Genomic DNA, 19,777 nt, shown 5'->3' with positions numbered 1-19,777 from the left:
ACCATTTAACACAACAAAATCAGAAAGCTCTTTGGCTCAATGATTTTTCCTAGTTTCTTCCCTTTTAATCTCCCGAAGGCACCGACTCTTCCTTGGGTACTTTTCCATGGGTGCCAGATCCTCCCCATCTCTAAACTCCTCCAGCCCTACAACCTTCCAAAATCTCTGCGCTCCTCCAACTCTGGCCTCTTGAGCATCCCTGATTTTTAATCGCTCCACCATAGGTGGCCGTACCTTCAGCTGCCTGGCTCCCAAGCTCTGGAATTCCCTTCCTAAACCGCTCCACCTCTCTTTCATTCTTTTAAGACGCTCCTTAAAACCTACCTCAGTCATCTGCCTTAATTATCACCTTCTGCGGCTCGGTGTCAAATTTTGTTTGATAATGCTCCTGTTGAAGCACCTTAGGACGTTTTACGATGTTAAAAGCGCTATATAAATACAAATTGTTGTTGTTAGTCATAGGTGCAGGAACTCACGGGGTTTTGCCCCAGACCTAGCGCAGGGATGCTGACGCCAATGACATCTCTGCTGCTTCCGAGGCGAGATCTCCAGCTCAGTGCAGATCAGGGAGTGAATCTCAGACCTTTGTAGTCTGTACACTGAACAAGTGGAGGTTTTCAGTTTAAAATTGCCATATTTTAACAGATTCAATATCAGATCCTTCTTTAGTAGCAACAACTACAGTGGGCGAACAAGCAACGATCCCTCTAATTTTTTTGGCAACGGGCTGCTTAGCCCTTTCAAATTTTTGCACAAGCGCAGTTTTTCCATTTAAAAGCAGGTGAGCCAGCTACGCAGGACCTCCAGACCGCTGCACAGCCGTGCAGCTTAACGGCAACATTGCTAACAAGTTTATTCCATAATTACTTCACACAATGCTTCCCTAAGTGATGAAAGTGGCCATTATTGATGTATGAGCCAAGAAAATGAGCATCAGTGGGCTATTTGACAACAGCGGACACCAGAGCCAAAACAAATCTCACCCCCACCCCATGCCCACAATCCTGCACTTCAAGTAGGCATTCGTGGCGCGTGATCAGCAACCCTGGGCTAGGTTCCAAAGGCTGACTGATGCCTACAGAACCATACCCCATTATGGGTCAGCACCTTAGGGAGAGGAAAGGATGTAAAATGTTTTTTTTTAAATCCAGAGTAAACTGCAGCTTTTTGCGACTTTTCTGACAGTTAATCCTAATTAATTACACTTTCAATTCACATTGAACAGCACTCAAGAACAAGGATGCCCATCAATCACACAGCACATTAACAATGCAGAACAAGAACTATTTCTCCTTCAGGGATACTGAGATCTTATCAAATATTAATAATTTAATGTACTGCAATGTTTACAGAGTAATGGTATTTTTGAGGAACCTGTTTTAATGCACTTAGATATTTTAAGCGAATCATAGTCCAATGTGCGTATTGTAAAGACTGGGGTTTAAGATTAGGGGGATGATTTTAATCTAACCCACCCAGTGGGAAACCAATGGGATGGAATCGCATTTTTACGTGAAGTCAATGGAAATTATAATCAGTCTCAAGCGGCCAATTCAATCCTAAACTCTTCTGGTAACTGGGGAACATTTAGCTACAAATATTATATGTTTGGTTTATTTGTGAATAATGTTTGATTCACTTTATAAAAAAACAAATAGAATGGCCCCCAGGATGACTCACTGCACATTCCTCCTTCCTTGTTTTTTCTCTCCCTCTGAACCAACTGCCTTGCTTCCGTCATCTCAGTCAGGCAGAAAAGGAAACATAGAAACATAGAAAATAGGTGCAGGAGCAGGCCATTCGTGCCCTTATCCTTAGACTGTGACCCCTGGTTCTGGACTTCGCCAACATCAGGAACATTCTTCCTGCATCTAACCTGTCCAGTCCCATCATAATTTTATATGTTTTTATGAGATCCCCTCTAAGGATAAGGGGTAAGCCATTTAGGACCGAGATGAGGAGAAACTTCTTCACTCAGAGAATTGTGAACCTGTGGACTTCTCTACCACAGAAAGTTGTTGAGGCCAGTTCATTAGGTATATTCAAAAGGGAATTAGATATGGCCCTTACGGCTAAAGGGATCAAGGGGTATGGAGAGAAAGCAGGAAAGAGGTACTGAGGTTGAATGATCAACTATGATCTTATTGAATGGTGGTGCAGGCTTGAAGGGCCGAATGGTCTACTCCTGCACCTATTTTCTATGTTTCTATTCTTCTAAATTCCAGTGAGTATAAGCCTAGCCGATCCAGTCTTTCTTCATATGTCAGCCCTGCCATCCCGGGAATTAGTCTGGTGAACCTTCGTTGCACTCCCTCAATAGCAAGCACGTCCTTCCTCAGATTAGGAGCCCAAAACTGCACACAATACTCAAGGTGTGGTCTCACCAAGGCCCTGTACAACTGCAGTAAAACCTCCCTGCTCCTATACTCTCGCTATGAAAGCCAGCATGCCATTTGCTTTCTTTACTGCCTGCTGTAACTGCATGCCTACCTTCAGTGACTGATGTACCATGACACCCAGGTCTCGTTGCACCTCCCCTTTTCCTAATCTGTCACCATTCAGATAATATTCTGCCTTCCTGTTTTTGCCACCAAAGTGGCTAACCTCACATTTATCCACATTATACTGCATCTGCCATGCATTTGCCCATTCACCTAACCTGTCCAAGTCACCCCGCAGCCTCTCAGCATCCTCCTCACAGCTCACACCGCCACCCAGCTTAGTGTCATCTGCAAACTTGGAGATATTACATTCAATTCCTTCGTCTAAATCATTAATGTATATTGAAAGGATACAGTTCCCTTTAGATAGGGAGGTTGGTGGGGGGAAAAACAAATTTGCATTCTTTAGCACCTTTCACATCCTCAGGATGTCCCAAAGCAATTATTGTTGCAGCCTATTTGAACACAGCAAGGTGCCACAAACAGCAATGAGATGAACGGCCAGGTATTCTGTTTTGGTGGTTCATTGAGGGATAATTATTGCCACAACGCCAGGGTAACTCCCATATTTTTCTATGAATACTGCAATAGGATCTTCTACATAGGAGCAGGAATAGGCCATTCAGCCCTTCAAGCCTGTTCCACCATTCTATTGGATTACAGCTGATCTGTAGATCAACTCTCCATATCCCCAATACTCTTACCCAACAAAAATCTATTGCTCTGTCTTGAAAACTTCAATTGGCCCAGTATTCACAGGCTTTGGGAGAACAGTTCTAGATTGCCACCACACTTTATGCTTCCTGACTTCACTCCTAATTGGCCAAGCTATAATTTTAAGATTAAGATCTTGTTCTGGATTCCTCCACCAAAGAAAACATTTTCTTTGTATCTAACCTATTGAATAAGAACATAAGAATTAGGAGTAGGCCATTCGGCCCCTTGAGCCTGCTTCCGCCATTCAGTAAGATCATGGTTGATCTTCTACCTCAACTCCACTTTTCTGCACTATCCCCTGATTCCCTTAATATCCAAAAATCTATCGATCTCTGTCTTGAATATACTCAAAGACTGAGCATCCACAGCCCTCTAGGGCAGAGAATTCCAAAGAAGTGAAAACAGTTTTAGTGATTTGTGTACGTGGGCACCTAAATCCCTTTGCTTAGTCTCTCACCATAAGGGAGAAATTCTGATTTGTCTTTCTTGATCCAAACCTCTCACTTCCCCACATTGAACTCCACCAGCCAGTTTTGCACACTCACTTAACATATCTATGTTCCTTTGTAACTTCCTGCTTCCATCGACACAACTTACGATGCCTCCTAACTTAATGTCATCTGCAAACATAAGGAATAGGAGCAGGAAAAGGCAATTTGGTCCCTCGAGTCTGCTCCACCGCTTAATAAGATCATGGCTGATCTAATCATGGACTCAGCTCCACTTCCCTGCCCGCTCCCCATAATCCTTTATTCCCTTATCGCTCAAAAATCTGTCTATCTCCACCTTAAATGTATTCAGTGACCCAGCCTCCACAGCTCTCTGGGGCAGAGAATTCCACAGATTTACAACCCTCAGAGAAGAAATTCCTCCTCATCTCAGTTTTAAATGGCTGTCCCCTTATTTTGAGACTATGCCCCCTAGTTTTAGTTTCCCCAGGATTGGAAATATCCTCTCTGCATCCACCTCATTATCTTATATGTTTCGATAAGATCACCTTTCATTCTTCTGAACTCCAATGAGTATAGGCCCAACCTATCTTCATAAGTCAACCCCCTCATCTCCGCAATCAACCTAGTGAACCTTCTCTGAACAGCCTCCAATGCAAGTATATCTTTCCTTAAATACGGAGACCAAAACTGTGCGCAGTACTCCAGGTGTGGCCTCACCAATACCCTGTACAGTTGTAGCAGGACTTCTCTGCTTTTATACTCTATCCCCCTTGCAATAAAGGCCAACATTCCATTTGCCTTCCTGATTACTTGCTGTACACTAACATTTTGTGTTTCATGCACAAGGACCCCCAGGTCCCTCTGTACTGCAGCATTTTGCACTAGTTACTATTTGCCAATCGGAATATGACCCATTTATCCCGACTCTCTGTTTTCTGTTAGTTAGCCAATCCTCTATCCATGCTAATATATTACCCCCAACCTTGGTGGCAGATTTGAGGGCCTGGTCTTCAATGCTGGGGATGTTACCCTGGACGAGGACGCTGATGTTGGTGCGCCTGTCCTCCCAGGGGATTTGTAGGATCTTGCAGAGACATCGTTGGTGATATTTCTCCCGCAACTTGAGGTGTCTGCTGTACATGAGCTTGGTGGCAGTTTTGGGGGCCTGGTTTTCAAACACTCTTTCCTCAGGTGGCCGAAGGCTGCACTGGCAGCGGTGTTGAATCTCGTCGTCAATGTTTGCTCTTGTTGATAAGAGGCTCCAGAGGTATGGGAAGTGTTCCTCGTTGTCCAGGGACACGCCGTGGATCAAACTCATGGTCTACAGGGCTGTAGTAATACCCGCCCTCCTGTATGACTCAGAGACATGGACCATGTACAGTAGACACCTCAAGTGGAGAAATACCACCAACGATGTCTCCGTAAGATCCTACAAACCCCCTGGGAGGACAGACGCACCAACATTAGCATCCTCGACCAGGCCAACATCCCCAGCATTGAAGCACTGACCACACTTGATCAGCTACGCTGGGCAGGCCACAATGTTCGCATGCCAGACACGAGACTCCCAAAGCAAGCGCTCAACTCGGGACTCCTTCACGGTAAACGAGCCAAAGGTGGGCAGAGGAAACGTTACAGGGACACCCTCAAAGCTTCTCTGATGAAGTGCAGCATCCCCACCGACATCTGGGAGTCCCTGGCCAAAGACCGCCCTAAGTGGAGGAAGTGCATCCGGGAGGGCGCTGAGCATCTCGAGTCTCATCGCCGAGAGCGTGCCGAAATCAAGCGCATGCAGCAGAAAGAGCGTGCGGCAAACCTGTCCCACCCACCCTTTCCCTCAACGACTATCTGTCCCACCTGTGACAGGGACTGTGGTTCTCGTATTAGACTGTACAGCCACCTAAGGACTCATTTAATGGGCCCAAGTTTCAACTGTTGGTTAGAACGACACATCTCTGAGAGATGCGCCGAGTTTGTAGAATTAAAAGTGCGCCTAAAAAAGTACCTAGGTATTCTGGACGGTCTGCAAGCCTCCATTCCACTTGTTGCAGCACAGCAGATCCAGCGGGGGGCGGAGCTACAGCCCTGCACCGAAAAGACTGCCAGCAGCTATGCGCGTGCTCAGTGGAGTCTGCGCACATGCGCAGTAGCTCCTGGCCCTGCCAGCGCGTCCTGTCTCCGGGCGACCCTATCCCTGGCCGAAGGGACGACGCGATGTTCGCCGTCCCTAGCCCGGGCCGAGTGGCCTGCCACACAGGCCGGCCGCTGCCTTCCCGCACATCTGACTACTTGAAAATGTAATCAGGCAGGCAGGGCTGCGTATGCTGCTGGAGGGCTCCCAGAGCTCCCGAACAGATAGGTGCTGCAGTAGGTGAGGTAGGAACTTCTAATTTATTTATTGATTGATTTATCATTTATTATTAATGATGGTTCTTTATTTTTTTAAAGTGAAGGTGTTTAGTGCTCTCTCTCCCCCCCCCCCGCTCCCCCAATCTCTGGCTAGCTGCGCTGATTTCTTAATTCTACACAAAGTTTTTCTGAGCATTCAAAAGTGAACACTTACTCTGTTCTAAGTTAGTTTGGAGTAACCTTTCGCAGTCTAAACTTGCAAACAGGCGTAAGTGGCTGGAAACGCCCCCTTTTGGAAAAAAAACTGAACTAAAATGAAACTAAACTAATTCACTGAAACTGGAGCAAACTAAATGTGGAAAATTGTAATTTCTAGGATACTCCAAAAAAATAGGAGCAAATCCAGTCGAAACTTGGGCCCATTTTCTTCTCCACATTTAGTTTGCTCCAGTTTCAGTGAGTTAGTTTCGTTTCGCTTTAGTTCCGTTTTTTTTCAACAAAAGGAGGCGTGTCCAGCCACTTACGCCTGTTTTGCAATTTAGAGTGGAAGCAAGTCTTCCTCGATTCCAAGGGACTGCCTATGATAATGATGATTACCCCCAACTCCGTGAACTTTTATCTTGTGCAGTAACCTATTATCAAATGCCTTCTGGAAATCCAAATACACCATATCCACTGGTTCCCCCTTATCCACCCTGCTCGTTGCATCCTCAAAGAGCTCCAGCAAATTTGTCAAACACGATTTCCCTTTCATAAATCCATGCTGACTCTGCTGGATTGAATTATGCTTTTCCAAATGTCCTGCTACTGCTTCCTTCATAATGGACTCCAGTATTTTCCCAACGACAGATGTTAGGCCAATAGTTTCCTGCTTTCTGTCTGCCTCCTTTTTAAAAAAAAATTAGGGGTGTTACATTTGCGGTTTTCCATTTCGCTGGGACCTCCCCAGAATCCATGGAATTTTGGTCGATTACAACCAATGCATCCACTATCTCTGCAGCCACCTCTTTTAGGATACAAGCCATCAGGTACAGGGAACTTGTCCGCCTTTAGCCCCTTGATTATCCACTATTGGGATGTTTTTAGTGTCTTCTACCGTGAAGACAGATACAAAATATTTGCTCAAAGTCTCTGCCATTTCCCTGTTCCCCATTATTAATTCCCCAGTCTCATCCTCTAGGGGACCAACATTTACTTTAGCCACTCTTTTCCTTTTTATGTACCTGTAGAAACTTTTACTATCTGTTTTTATATTTCGTGCTAGTTTACTTTCATAATCTATCTTCCCTCTCATTGGGCCCAAGTTTCCACATGATTTGTGCCTGATTTTTAGGAGCAACTGGTGGAGAACGGACTATCTTAGAAATCGCAATTCTCCACATTTTTTTTTCTGCAGTTAGAACAGTTTCACTTTGGAGCAGAATTTTTTCTTCAAAAGGGGGCGTGTCCGGCCACTGACGCCTGATTTCAAAGTTTCCACAGTGAAAACGTACTCCAAACTAACTTAGAATGGAGCAAGTGAAGATTTTTGTAGAACTGAAAAAACTTTGTCTACACATTAAAAAATCAGGCGCAGGTTACAAATTAGGCGTCCAGAACGAGGTGGGGGGGGGGGGGGGGAGGGAAGTCATAAAATTCTACAATAAATCCTTATTTATACTTATACAAATATTATACAAATAAATCCAACCTGAATAAAAATTTATAAGCAAAGAAAAGATTAAATAAACCATCTTCCAACCTGTGTGAAAGTGCTTCAGCCAGGGAGAATGCTGCAGGAAGCCTCACAAGTTGAGGCAGCCGTTCGTTCCCGCGGGGGGGGGGTTGGGGGGAGGAGACAGTGAGAAGGCTGCAGGAAGCCTCACAAGTTCAGCAGCTATTTCCCGACGGCGGGGGGGGGGGGGGGGGGGGAAGCCGTCGGGAAACGACTGCCTCAACTTTCTGAGGCTTCCTGCAGCCTTCTCACTGCTGCATGAAGCCTCAGTGCTGATGTTCTGATGGCAATGTGCTTTTATTAAAAAATGTTCAAAAATTAAACAGCTACAAAGAACTACAAAAATGGCCGAGTGCCAATGTTTCCTTCACACTGCGCGTGCGCGAACGCTCCAACGCGCACGCGCAGGGTTGCCGGCAGGAAAAAAACTAATTTAAATGGTACCCGCCCCCTCCCACGTACAAAATCGGCGCGAGTGTAGGCTCCGCCCCCCTGGGCGCCACACCAAGCAGACATGGAGCTGCAGGGCACTCCAGAATCGTGCGGTTCTTTTCCGGCGCCGTTTTCGGCGCGAAAAACGGGCGCCCAGCTCGGAGGGGCGCCCGTTTTTTATCGTGTGGAAACTTGGGCCATTATTTTTTTAGTAATTCTTTGCTGGCTTTTAAAAGTTTCCCGATCCTTTAGCCTCCCACTAATCTTGGCCACATTGTATGCCCTTGTTTTCAATTTGATACCATCTCTTATTTCCTTAGTTAGCCTGGATATAAAATTCCCTCTTCCTTCATCATACTGATATATGGTGAAAAGCTAACGCCCTAGTACTGATCTTTGGGAACCATCAGTCACATCCTACCAAACGATCCCCTTTTATTCCTATTCGATCTATCTCCCAAACGATTACCAACCCATGTCACAATGTTATCTCCTAATTCTATGCACTAACATTTTTGACACACTCTTGCACAGAACCATATCAAATGTTTTCTGGAAGTCCCTATAGACAATACCCATAGACACGCCCCTATCCACCATATCAGTGATCTCCTCGAAAAATTCAAATAGATTAGTAAGACGTTCCCTTCACAAATCCATGCTGACTCCCTTTGATCAGCACATACCAAGTGCTCATTCACTCTGTCCCCGATGACAGATTCCAGTAATGTCCCCACAACTGATGTTAAACTGACTGTGGGAGGTTTTACGCCCACTTGAGAAGGCAAATGGGGCCTTGGTTTAATGTCTCACCCAAAAGACAGCACCTCGCAAAAAGCAGCACTACCAGTACGGCACTGAAGTGTTAACCTAGATGATGCAGCTGGGCTTGAAACCATAACCTCTGGCTCAGAGGCAAAGTGCTACCATCAAGTCAACACTGACAACTATTCCTTACTGTAATACAGTGCAAAAACTGCAGTGTGTGTGGATAAAAGGTAAAAACAGAACAGGTTTGGCTGTGATACCCTTATGATTAAATAGCCTGCTGACATTTGCCATCTCAGCTCTCACCTGAAGAACAGATGAGGTACTGGATCATTGTTGAGGCCAAGAAAAATTGAACCCCTTCAGGAAATAAGCCAAGTAAACTGATGAGCCTGTAATCTTATATTATGGTTCATACCAGTTTATAATGTCAGATACTTTGTACAGGATTCTGATTTATAGCCACTACCCATTATTCTGTAACTAGTTTAGATTATTGATTTTAGTGCTCAAAGGGTCTTGGGTTTTACTCTAAAATCACAACAGACTCGATCTAGCTATAATGCAACGGAGAGCCTGAACTTCCTGCCCAATAGCAATTAGCCAATTGGAATGGACACTGAGCGCTGTACTGGAAAACCCTTCCATTGTAATTGCTTCCTGAACATCTTGCAATTACTCCACACTATCCGACAATCACGTAGTGACACAGGCTGATCATAAGCTGGGGGGGAAAGTGCAGTCAAGTTTGCAAATCTATCAGGAATGTTTCTGGTCACATCAAGGATTTTTTTAGCTCCTATTAGTCACTATTTTGTTTTTTTCATCATGAGTTTTTTTAATCCAGTTTCTCATTGAATCTATTCCTGCAGAGCTTCCCCTTTTGTCATTGCTCTGGACAACCTATCCATTTTAACTTTGTGGCTCATACAACTCTCTGCCTCCTGCCACCACCTTCGAATTTGCTGTTCTTCTCACTGCCTTTACTTCAAGTTTGGTATGGGTGAACAGACTGCTGCCTATACTTTTGTTGCTCTAAGTGATTGAGCAACAATTTTAGAGAGAGACAGAGGGATGGTTCATCGAGGTCCTCACTTCAAACAGGCTGCTGGCAGAAAGAAATATCGATGGGCGGAAAATAAGTCAGGGTAAAAAAGATGGCAAGTTAGTTCTGCAGTGTTGAAGAAACCAAAAAGCAAAGAAATATCTGAAAAAACCTAGCTTGAAAAGTTTTAAAGTCCCTGATGACCCTAGTAGGTAAGGACATCTCTGGACTATAGGGATGAAAAGTCCCCGGTTTGTTTTTTGGCCTTTACTGTGTTTGCCGATCGTAGCCATGGTAACAATTCCAAAATAGCTGATTCAAGCTGAGGTACAGTTGTACACGCACTTCTTTCGTCGTGCCTATTTTTCACGTGTCAGTGTTCGCAGGCTCATCATAGGCAGTCCCTCGAAATCAAGGAAGACTTGCTTCCACTCAAAGTGAGTTCGCAGGTGAGGAAGTGTGGGGGAATACCGGAATTAGAGTCTCTGTCACAGGTGGGACACAGTCGTTAGAGGAAAGGGGGTGTGGGGAGGCTGGTTTGCCGCACGCTCCTTCTGCTGCCTGTGCTTGTTTTCTGCATGCTCTTGGCGACGAGACTCGATGCTTTTCCTCCACTTTGGTCGGTCTTTGGCCAGGGACTCCTAGGTGTCGGTGGGGATGTTGCACTTAATCGAGGCTAGCCAACCTCCGAGGACATCATCCCGTTCTTATCCAAGGCCCAAGCTTGCACATCCTGCAAATGCCGCTGGTTGGCGACCAAGATTGGGAACTACTACTTGGGTGGGCCGTGACCAATTGTTGCACGAATGGCTCCTCCATCCGTGATCAGCACAATTCAGGGATTGAAGCTAGGAGCTTCCTGCTGTGTATGGCTCAGCTATTTGCTGCCTGAGCAGGTTGAACCACTGGGGGAGCCCACACCGTCAAGCTTGTGAAAGCATCTATAAAAGGATCCTGCTACTCAAACTACATATATCTGGCCATTCAAGACTCAATGAAAGAGGCACGAGAAGGCTCAAAGGACCAGGAGCTGCTTTTGATAGATGATTTCATTAAACACTGATTTGCAAATACAGTGAGGCCAATTCAATTACTCACTACACATGGATATTGAACTTCTCTCAAGATGCAAGACAGTAAACCAATTGAGGGAGAGGGTTTTCAGGCAACATTGTAAACCAAGCGTAAAGTGCAAGCAGTTTGTCTTCATAATGTAAACCCCAAGATTGGATTGTGGTCTTGTATGAATGCCAGATTCTGCAACATACAGTAGATAATGAATTTGTGTATAACTGAACTCCCCCGTGAAAACATTTATTGACATCAACCAATTTATTTCAGATTGTGATTGGCTGTTCTCTTTGTGCCTTATGACTGAAGCCCATGAAGCAGAGAGTCTGCGACTTTAGATCACTGGAGATTGTGGATTATTTATTGCCAATACTTTGGAGAGTGAGCTGCAGAAAAATTCATTTTCCATTGCTAATCTCCACTTGATAACTCATCAAGTTAGCTTTTATGAATTATCTAGCAAGTGCAATTAAGCAATGCAAGTGATGCAACAATATATTAATTTAGTGCTAAAAAGAATGAGCAGATAATTTAAATGAAATGACGAAATTAAGACAAGTAGTCTGCATTAGATCTAGGAGGTGGTGTCTGTTCTGGCATCAGCGTATCAAAATGCTAGTGCACTAACAATGTTCTGTCATTAAGGGACTTTAGAATACTTTACAAGTACTAATATTAAATATATATACACACACACACACACCCGTTTTTCTCAAATGATATATGCATACATTAACCAAAGTTCCCAATAAGCTGTGCAGGTCCCACTCATCCCAGGACCAGCTTTTGAATGGGAGAGTTTGCACATGTGTGAAACTTTGAATGGGCCATGCAGCCTGTTATAAGAATTAGGAGCCGGAGTCAGCCATTTGGCCCCTCGAGCCTGCTCCGCCATTCAATAAGACCATGGCTGATCTGATCTTAGCCTCAACTCCACTTCCCTGCCCGCTCCCCATAACCCTCGACTCCCCTATAGTTCAAAAATCTGACTATCTCCACCTTGAATATATTCAATGATCCAGCCTCCACAGCTCTCTGGGGCAGAGAATTCCACAGATTCACGACCCTCAGAGAAGAAATTCTTCATCTCTGTTTTAAATGGGCGACCCCTTATTCTGAAACTATGGCCCCTTGTTCTAGATTCCCCCATGAGGGGAAACATCCTCTCTGCATCTACCCTGTCGAGCCTCCTCAGAATCCCATAAGTTCAAGGGACCTTGCATCCCAAAAATAAATTAGGGGGAACATTGACACCAACTGTGCTGGTTCCACCTATTGGCAGATATCCTTTTAAAAAAAGTTATATTTACAGACTAAACTTGTTCTCTCGCTCACTCCTCCCAATTTTTGTTCCTGATGGTGCCAAGTATCGATTCCATAATACGTAGCTCCTGAGTGGCTACTTTTCATGTTTGAGTCAAACAGTATTGGTCTGCAGTTTTATCATGGGGGTCATCGCAGCAAGTGTCTATTCCCATACTCACCCAATGTCCAAACATGTAGGTTTTCAGGTGTAGGAGACCTTTCCCTTCCTAGCTAGGGATTGGGTGCTACAGTTACCGAGGGTAACTGTAGCACCCAATCCGCAGCCCCACATAAATTTAACTGACTCAGCCCAGATCAGGGATTGAACCTGCAACCTCAGTATCTATACCAGGAAGTATCTATACCAGGAATCTATACCCATTAGATTTTTTTTTGTTGAAAAATGAAATTAGATACTGAGCAACTTCATTGCATTATACAACTGCTAATAGTTATCAAGACCAGAAACAGGACGAGTTCTATTGGCATAACACCAGCAGTAAAATACCACTGACTGCATCAGGCTCACTGTATGGGTGTCAGTCGTGGCTCAGTGGGTAGTACTCTCACCCGAGTCAAAAGGTTGCAGGTTCATGTTCCACTCCAGAGGCTTGAGCGCAAAATCTAGGCTTGTATGGAGTTGCTGACCGCAAGGTACTGAACTATTTTCCAATGTATTGTGAAAATTTTATATGAGCAAAATCTAGGCTCCCAGTGCAGTACTGTGGGAGCGCTGCACAGTCAGAGGTGCCATCTTTCGGATGAGACATTAATCCAAGGCCCCGTCTGCTCCTCGCAGGTGGACGTACAAGATCCCACGGCACTATTTTGAAGAAGAGCAGGGGTCCCCGCCAGTGTCCTGGCCAATATTTATCCCTCAACATTGCTAAAACAGATTATCTGCATCTTGCTGTGCTTCCTACATTACAACAGTGACCACACTTCAAAGGTATCTCATTGGCTGTAAAGTGCTTTGGGACAGTGTGATTTGGTAAAAGGCGCTATATAAATGCAAGTCTTTCTTCTTTAGTTAGCATCCTGAATTCAGGCCTGAATAATTTGACAAGACACACCACCAGAATGCATGCCAAAAATTGTCTTTAATATTGATAGTGCACCATCGGGTTCTGCCTGACACACTCCGTCTTCCTGACCACGGACCCTTGTGAACCCGGGAAGTTTATTTCAGAAACTGGCAGCCCTAGTATGCATCTAAGCCATAAGAAAAGGAGCTTGCTTAGGGTCCAATCTTTCTTGGTTACAAAGGTAGCTGCTTTTATATAGTGTTTCCTATTAGTTCTCCAATGGGCCCAATAGCAACTGGCAGTACAGTTCTGAGAGAGCACATGCCTCCACTTGCTCACTGATTTCCCCAAGGCCCCAGAACCAATATGAAAATGTCACGAATGGCTCACTGCAATTGCATTGTTCTTCAACCAGAACCGCAGATTCCAATCGACTTTGGTTACTCTAAGGCATCCAACAGAAAATTACGAATAATGCCCTCTTCGAATAACATGAAATGAGGTATTAGTCTTTACTTTATTAGCCGGGCCACTCACGTACTCATTGCTCAGAAATGTGATCTCATGGAGCTGCCGTTCATTCAGCAAGACTTCGAAACAATGAACTGGCATTCAGCCATTTTTATGGAAATTCAATGTTTAACCAACTGTACTCAACAATCAATAGACTATTGAATCTGAAAATTAACTGGGTATGTCACATCGGCTTTGGATACATTTTGAAATGCGTCATTTTATTCATCAGTGCAAACCATAGTTTTTTTCTTTTGCAGTCATTTTCTAACCTTGGGAGACCCCGTGTTGTGGGGGGCAAGAATTCCAAGGTCAGGCACATCATGGAGTCCTGTGATTCTGTACTAATACATGCAACAAAAGTAAATTCCTCAACTTCAGAACACCCTCCCCAGCAGAATTTAAATCCCAGACAAAATAAAACAACAGTCACCAAAGCAAGTGGTGGCAATGGCACCTTTTATCACCACCAGTGTTTGGCTCCCGAGATGCAAGAAATTAAATCACCCTGCAAGGTGCCGTTCCTGTCCTTTGGAGGCACTTACTGTTTAATGTTAGATCACAACATTGCTTGCAAAAGCAGCACTGCAATCTAAATAGAGCACGAGTCAAGATCTCAGCAGTCGCAGAGAACATGGTTGAAAAATACTGAGCCACGGGAGTATCTACTCGGGGACAATGAAATCTGTGGTTTTGCTGTAATGCAGTGGAAATGGCAAAGAGCTACATAACTTTGCTTTTCAGGATGTAACGAGCAGGGTGGATAAAGGGGAACCAGTAGATGTCATGTATTTAGATTTCCAGAAAGCATTCGAACGGGTGCCACATAAAAGATTACTGCACAAGATAAGGGGTTGTGGGTAATATATTAGCATGGATGGAGGATTGGCTAAATAACAGAAAACAGAGTGTCGGGATAAATGGGTCATTTTCAGGTTGGTAAACTGTAACTGGTGAGGTGCCACAGGGATCAGTGATGGGGCCTCAACCATTTACAATCTATATTAAATTACTTGGATGAAGGGACCGAGCGTAACGTAGCTAAATATGCGATAATACAAAGATGGGTGGGAAAGCAAGTTGTGAGGAGGATGCAAAGAATTTGCAAAGGGACATAGGCAGGCTCAGTGAGTGGGCAAAAATTTGGCAGATGGAGTATTATCTGGGAAAATGTGAGGTTATCCACTGTGGTAGGAAAACTAAAAAAGCAAATTATTATTTAAATGGGGAGAGATTACAGAATGATGAGGTACAGCGGGATCTGTCCCACAAGGAGGTCCTCTGATCTGCCCGCTCCCCTCCGCACCGGGTGCCCAAAGATCAGGAGCGTGGGATTGAAATGCAACCAGAAATTGAGGAGCAGCCCCTTTAAATAGTGGAAGAGGGGCTGTAACCTCTCATCATCATAGGCAGTCCCTCGGAATCGAGGAAGACTTGCTTCCACTCCTGAAGTGAGTTTTTTGGTGGCTGAACAGTCCAATACGAGAACCACAGTCCCTGTCACAGGTGGAACAGACAGTCATTGAGGGAAAGGGTGGGTGGGACTGGTTTGCCGCACGCTCCTTCCGCTGCCTGCGCTTGATTTTTCCACGCTCTCTGCGACGAGACTCGAGGTGCTCAGCGCCCTCCCGGATACACTTCCTCCACTTAGGGCGGTCTTTGGCCAGGGACTCCCAGGTGTCAGTGGGGATGTCGCACTTTATCAGGGAGGCTTTAAGGGTGTCCCTGTAACGTTTCCGCTGCCCACCTTTGGCATCTCACTCTACATGGAACAGACTGATCCAGGCCACAGAAAATGCAGTTAGGCTGGGAGTCTGAGAACCTACTTCGAAACTTATTACACGGGACTGCCCCATGCAACACCCTCCACGCCATGTCCCCAATAGATAAAGGGAGGTCTCCCATGTAGCGAGCCCTCCATTGGGGACCTTTTGATGGCAACTCAAAATAAAGAACCATTCTAAAAACTTCCAGCTCGTTAAAAATGAAGCTGACAGGAACTGTAAAGTAGGGTTTTTTTCCCAAAAAAATCCACATATTCTTCAGTGGAATCGTGAGCTAATTTTACATAGTGACGTTCAGCCAGAGGACCGTTGCTCCACCTAGCCCACCTATCCACAACATTCCCTTGGTTAATTTCTAATAACCCTGAATACCATTTGTTGACATGAATCTGTCTCGCTCGGTCTTGAAAGGTTTCTTGTCTCACCAGCCGTGTTGGTAATCTGTTCCACATACTTACCACCCTTTTAGTTAAAAAAGTTCCTCCGGCATTTCCTATTGTTATCCTTAATTTGTAAATAATGACCACCTTTGTTTAGTACAGGACAGAAAATGATTGGGACCCTATCTGTCCAAACCTTTGTAATTTTGAACATTTCTATCGTAACCCCTTTGAGTTTTCATTCACTAGAAAACAAAACATCTTGCATGCACTCACACAGTTTGGGTAAATGTACTTATATGCGTATATGTACTTAACAAACATCCACCACCATTCAGTAACTAAGGAAGTGAAGCACTCACAACAATCAAACAGCACAAGCACACTCTGCTTTTTGTCTTACCACTTTGCCAACAAAGGCACAAAAGATGAAAGTGCACATGCATACTCCATGAGTATTGAGGTTACATGCCCGGCAGTGTCTATTATTCATTTTTTTATTTCATAATCAAAAAGGCAATTAGCACACATCTGGCTAACATACTGGACAACAATGCTGCCATTTCTTACCCAGCCAATAACATGTATGTTCACTGCACATCCAGGCACAGTGCCCATCTACATTTGCTACCTTCTAAATTCAGCACAGGACAGGAACCAGACTATGGAGGGCAATTCCAATTAGATTAAAACACAGCAATCCAACACCAGAGTTTTAAGCTGTTGAACTGCAAGAATGGGGTGAGAGGCAGAGGCAAGCCAGACTTCAATTTTACAAAGGCATTGAGACATTGGAGTGATGGGGAGAAAAAAAGTGTGACAAGCAGTGCCAAGTGTCAGACTAGCGGAGTATAACACAACAAACATAGCTCATGTTGAGCAGGTTAGTTCTCTCCGGTATCCTGGCCAATAATTATCCCTCAACCAACTAAGACTAGAGCATGCAGAAATCAAGTGCAGGCAGCAGAAAGAGCGTGCGGCAAACCAGTCCCACCCTCCCCTTCCCTCAACGATTATCTGTCCCACCTGTGACAGGGACTGTGGCTCTCGTATTGGACTGTTCAGCCACCAATGAACTCATTTTAAGAGTGGAAGCAAGTCTTCCTCGATTCTGAGGGACTGCCTGTGATGATGATGAGCACATAAATCTAGGCTGACACTCCAGTGGAAGTACTGAGGGAGTGCTGCACTGTCGGTGATGCCGTCTTTCAGATGAGACGTTATATCGATGGATGTAAAAAATCTCACGACTCTATTTCGAAGAAGGGCAAGGATCCTGGTCAATATCTATCCCTCAACCAACATCACTAAAACAAATGGATTTGGTCATTATCACATTGCTGTTTGTGGGAGCTTGCTGTGCGCAAATTGGCTGCTGCGTTTCCCACATCACAACAGTGACTACACTCCAAAAGTAATTCATTGGCCGTAAAGCGCTTTGGGACGTCCGGTGGTCGTGAAAGGCGCTGTAGAAATGAAAGTCTTCCTTTTGACAATGCAATTTAATCAGCTTTTAGCAAAAGATCTTTTTTGTTTGGAGGGGCTGAAATTTGACAACTTTTCCCTCCCCCTCCCCTCAAACCTGCCTTAACTAATGAGGTGATTTAAAAAAAAAATAAAAGCAAGCAAAGGCTTTTTTTAATGAGTCAAATATTCAATTAGCAAAGGACAGTGCTCAGTAGCCCATTCCCCTTGCATCCTCTCACCCATACTCACACTGACCTGACCAAGAGCCGCCTCCAACTATTGGCTGCACTCTGCTCCTTAGAGGGGGGGTTCCACAAATGAACAAAATGGCGTGAATCCCTCCAGCGCCGCTTCACCCAGACCGCGGCCGGCAAACCACTCCGCGCCATGCAAAAGCGGGGGAAGGAGGTGACGGGACTACTTTCAAATTCGCCTCACAAAAATGAAAACAAAAATCACTTCCCCCGCCCCCCAAAAAAATTGCTCTCGGTCCAATGAATCGTTTTAAATTTATGCTGAGATGGAACGATTATTTCCCTCCCCCACTAATATAAAAACCCCGCGCTTGAAAGTGTGGCCGGATTCTTTGACGGCAGCGGTGGGACCGCGAGTTGTATTTTTCTTGCCCTCCCTGGTATGTCACAAAGCTTGCCGGGAGTTGTAGTTTGCGGCAAACTTTGACCCGGGTCTGAAAGCGTTGAGGCGATCAGCCAAAAAACTACAATCACGTGATGCACAGCGGCGGGCGGCAGAGGAGAGTCGACTTGGAGCCAGTGCTTGGCATATCAATAGGAAAAGAAAAGGTTGCATTTCTATAGCGCCTTTCACAAATTCAGGAAGTCCCAAAGTACTCTACAGTCAATAAAGTACTTTTTTGAAGTGTAGTAACAGTTGTCATCATCATCATCCTAGGCAGTTCCCTCAGAATCGAGGAAGACTTGCTTCCACTCTAAAATTGAGTTCTTAGGTGGCTGTACAGTCCAATGCTGGAATTACAGTCTCTATTACAGATGGGTCAGACAATGGTTGAAGGAAAGGGTGGGTGGGAACAGGTTTGCCGCCGCTCCTTCCGCAGCCTGCACTTGTTTTCTGTTTGCTCCCGGCGACGAGACTCGAGGTGCTCAACTCCCTCCCGGATTCTCTTCCTCCACTTTGGGCAGTCTTGGGCCAGGGATTCCCAGGGGATGTTGCACTTTGAGTAACAGTTGCATTGTAGGAAACGCAACAGCCAATTTGCGCACAGCAAGCTTCCATAAACAGCAATGTGATAATCATCTACATAAGAACATAAGAAATAGGAACAGGAGTAGGCCATACGGCCCCTCGAGCCTGCTCCGCCATTCAATAAGATCATGGCTGATCTGATCGTGGACTTAGCTCCACTTCCCTGCCCGCTCCCCATAACCCCTTATCGTTTTTGTTATGTCGATTGAGGGATAAATATTGGCCCCAGGGAGAACTCGTCTGCTCTTCTTTGAAATAGTGCCATGGGACCTTATACACCTACCTGAGAGAGCAGACGGGGCCTCGGTTTAACGTCTCACCCGAACAACGGCACCTCCGACAGTGCAGCACTCCCATAGCACTGCACTGGAGTGTCAGCCTAGATTTTTGTGCTCAAGTCCCTGGAGTGGGGCTTGAACTCAATCTTTTGACTCACAGTGGGTGCTCCCAACTGAGCCACACGTACTTAGTAATCATGAAATGTAAGCATTTAATGGTCGAGAAAGCATCCCATCCTTCTGTTTAACGTTGTTTTTTTCAAGTATTTTGTTCCTTCCCCATAATTACGGGTAAAATATTCAGAGGGAGAGAAATGCATTGTTTTCTTAAAATGTTTTACAGCAGTAACAGAGGTAATTGTATTGCTGCAGTACTAATATGTAATTTTACAGTCAGCATTTTATGTTACATTTAGCAAAAGATATGTGTCCTCTATGGCTCAGTTGGTAGCACCTTAACTTCTGAGTCAGAAGCTTGTGGGTTCAAGTTCCACTCCAGAGATTTGAACAAAAATCTATGCTAACACTCCAGTGCTGCAGTGTCTTTCGCTTGAGACATTAACCCGAGGCCCCATCGCTTCTCGGCCTTTTGGCTAAGATCATGCGTAACTGACCTGGCAGGGGAGTAACCACCATAACCCCAAGGTGGTTCTCCCTGGATCAGGAAGGTATATGCTTGCTTTTTTGGAAATAGGAGGTGGGTGGGGTGGCTTGACCCATCCACCTCCACGGAGGTGTGTGGGGGACCTGACCCATCCACCTCCATGGCACGACCCTGGTATTGCAGTACTTCCAGGAACGGTGCAGTGGCT

At 45.0% G+C, this 19,777-nt stretch overlaps 1 protein-coding gene and 1 pseudogene across 4 annotated transcripts in view; one reads left to right on the top strand and one right to left on the bottom strand.

Moving 5' to 3' along the window:
* The window catches only part of hmg20a (high mobility group 20A), a 58,527-nt gene extending 40,718 nt beyond the window's left edge, over positions 1–17,809 (bottom strand). For all 4 annotated transcript variants that reach the window (XM_070865000.1, XM_070865003.1, XM_070865002.1 and 1 more), the window contains exon 1: positions 17,719–17,809. The gene's annotated coding sequence lies outside the window, so the exon portion shown is untranslated. The remainder of the gene's footprint in view (positions 1–17,718) is intronic.
* Positions 17,810–19,538: 1,729 nt separating this feature from the next.
* Positions 19,539–19,777, top strand: LOC139234222 (U2 spliceosomal RNA; annotated as a pseudogene).

The sequence above is a fragment of the Pristiophorus japonicus genome, chromosome 21 (assembly GCF_044704955.1).
Source record: "Pristiophorus japonicus isolate sPriJap1 chromosome 21, sPriJap1.hap1, whole genome shotgun sequence".
Classification (NCBI taxonomy): domain Eukaryota; kingdom Metazoa; phylum Chordata; class Chondrichthyes; family Pristiophoridae; genus Pristiophorus; species Pristiophorus japonicus.
The sequence above is the reverse complement of the archived record's forward strand: the minus strand, read 5'-3'. Positions and strand labels throughout refer to the sequence as shown.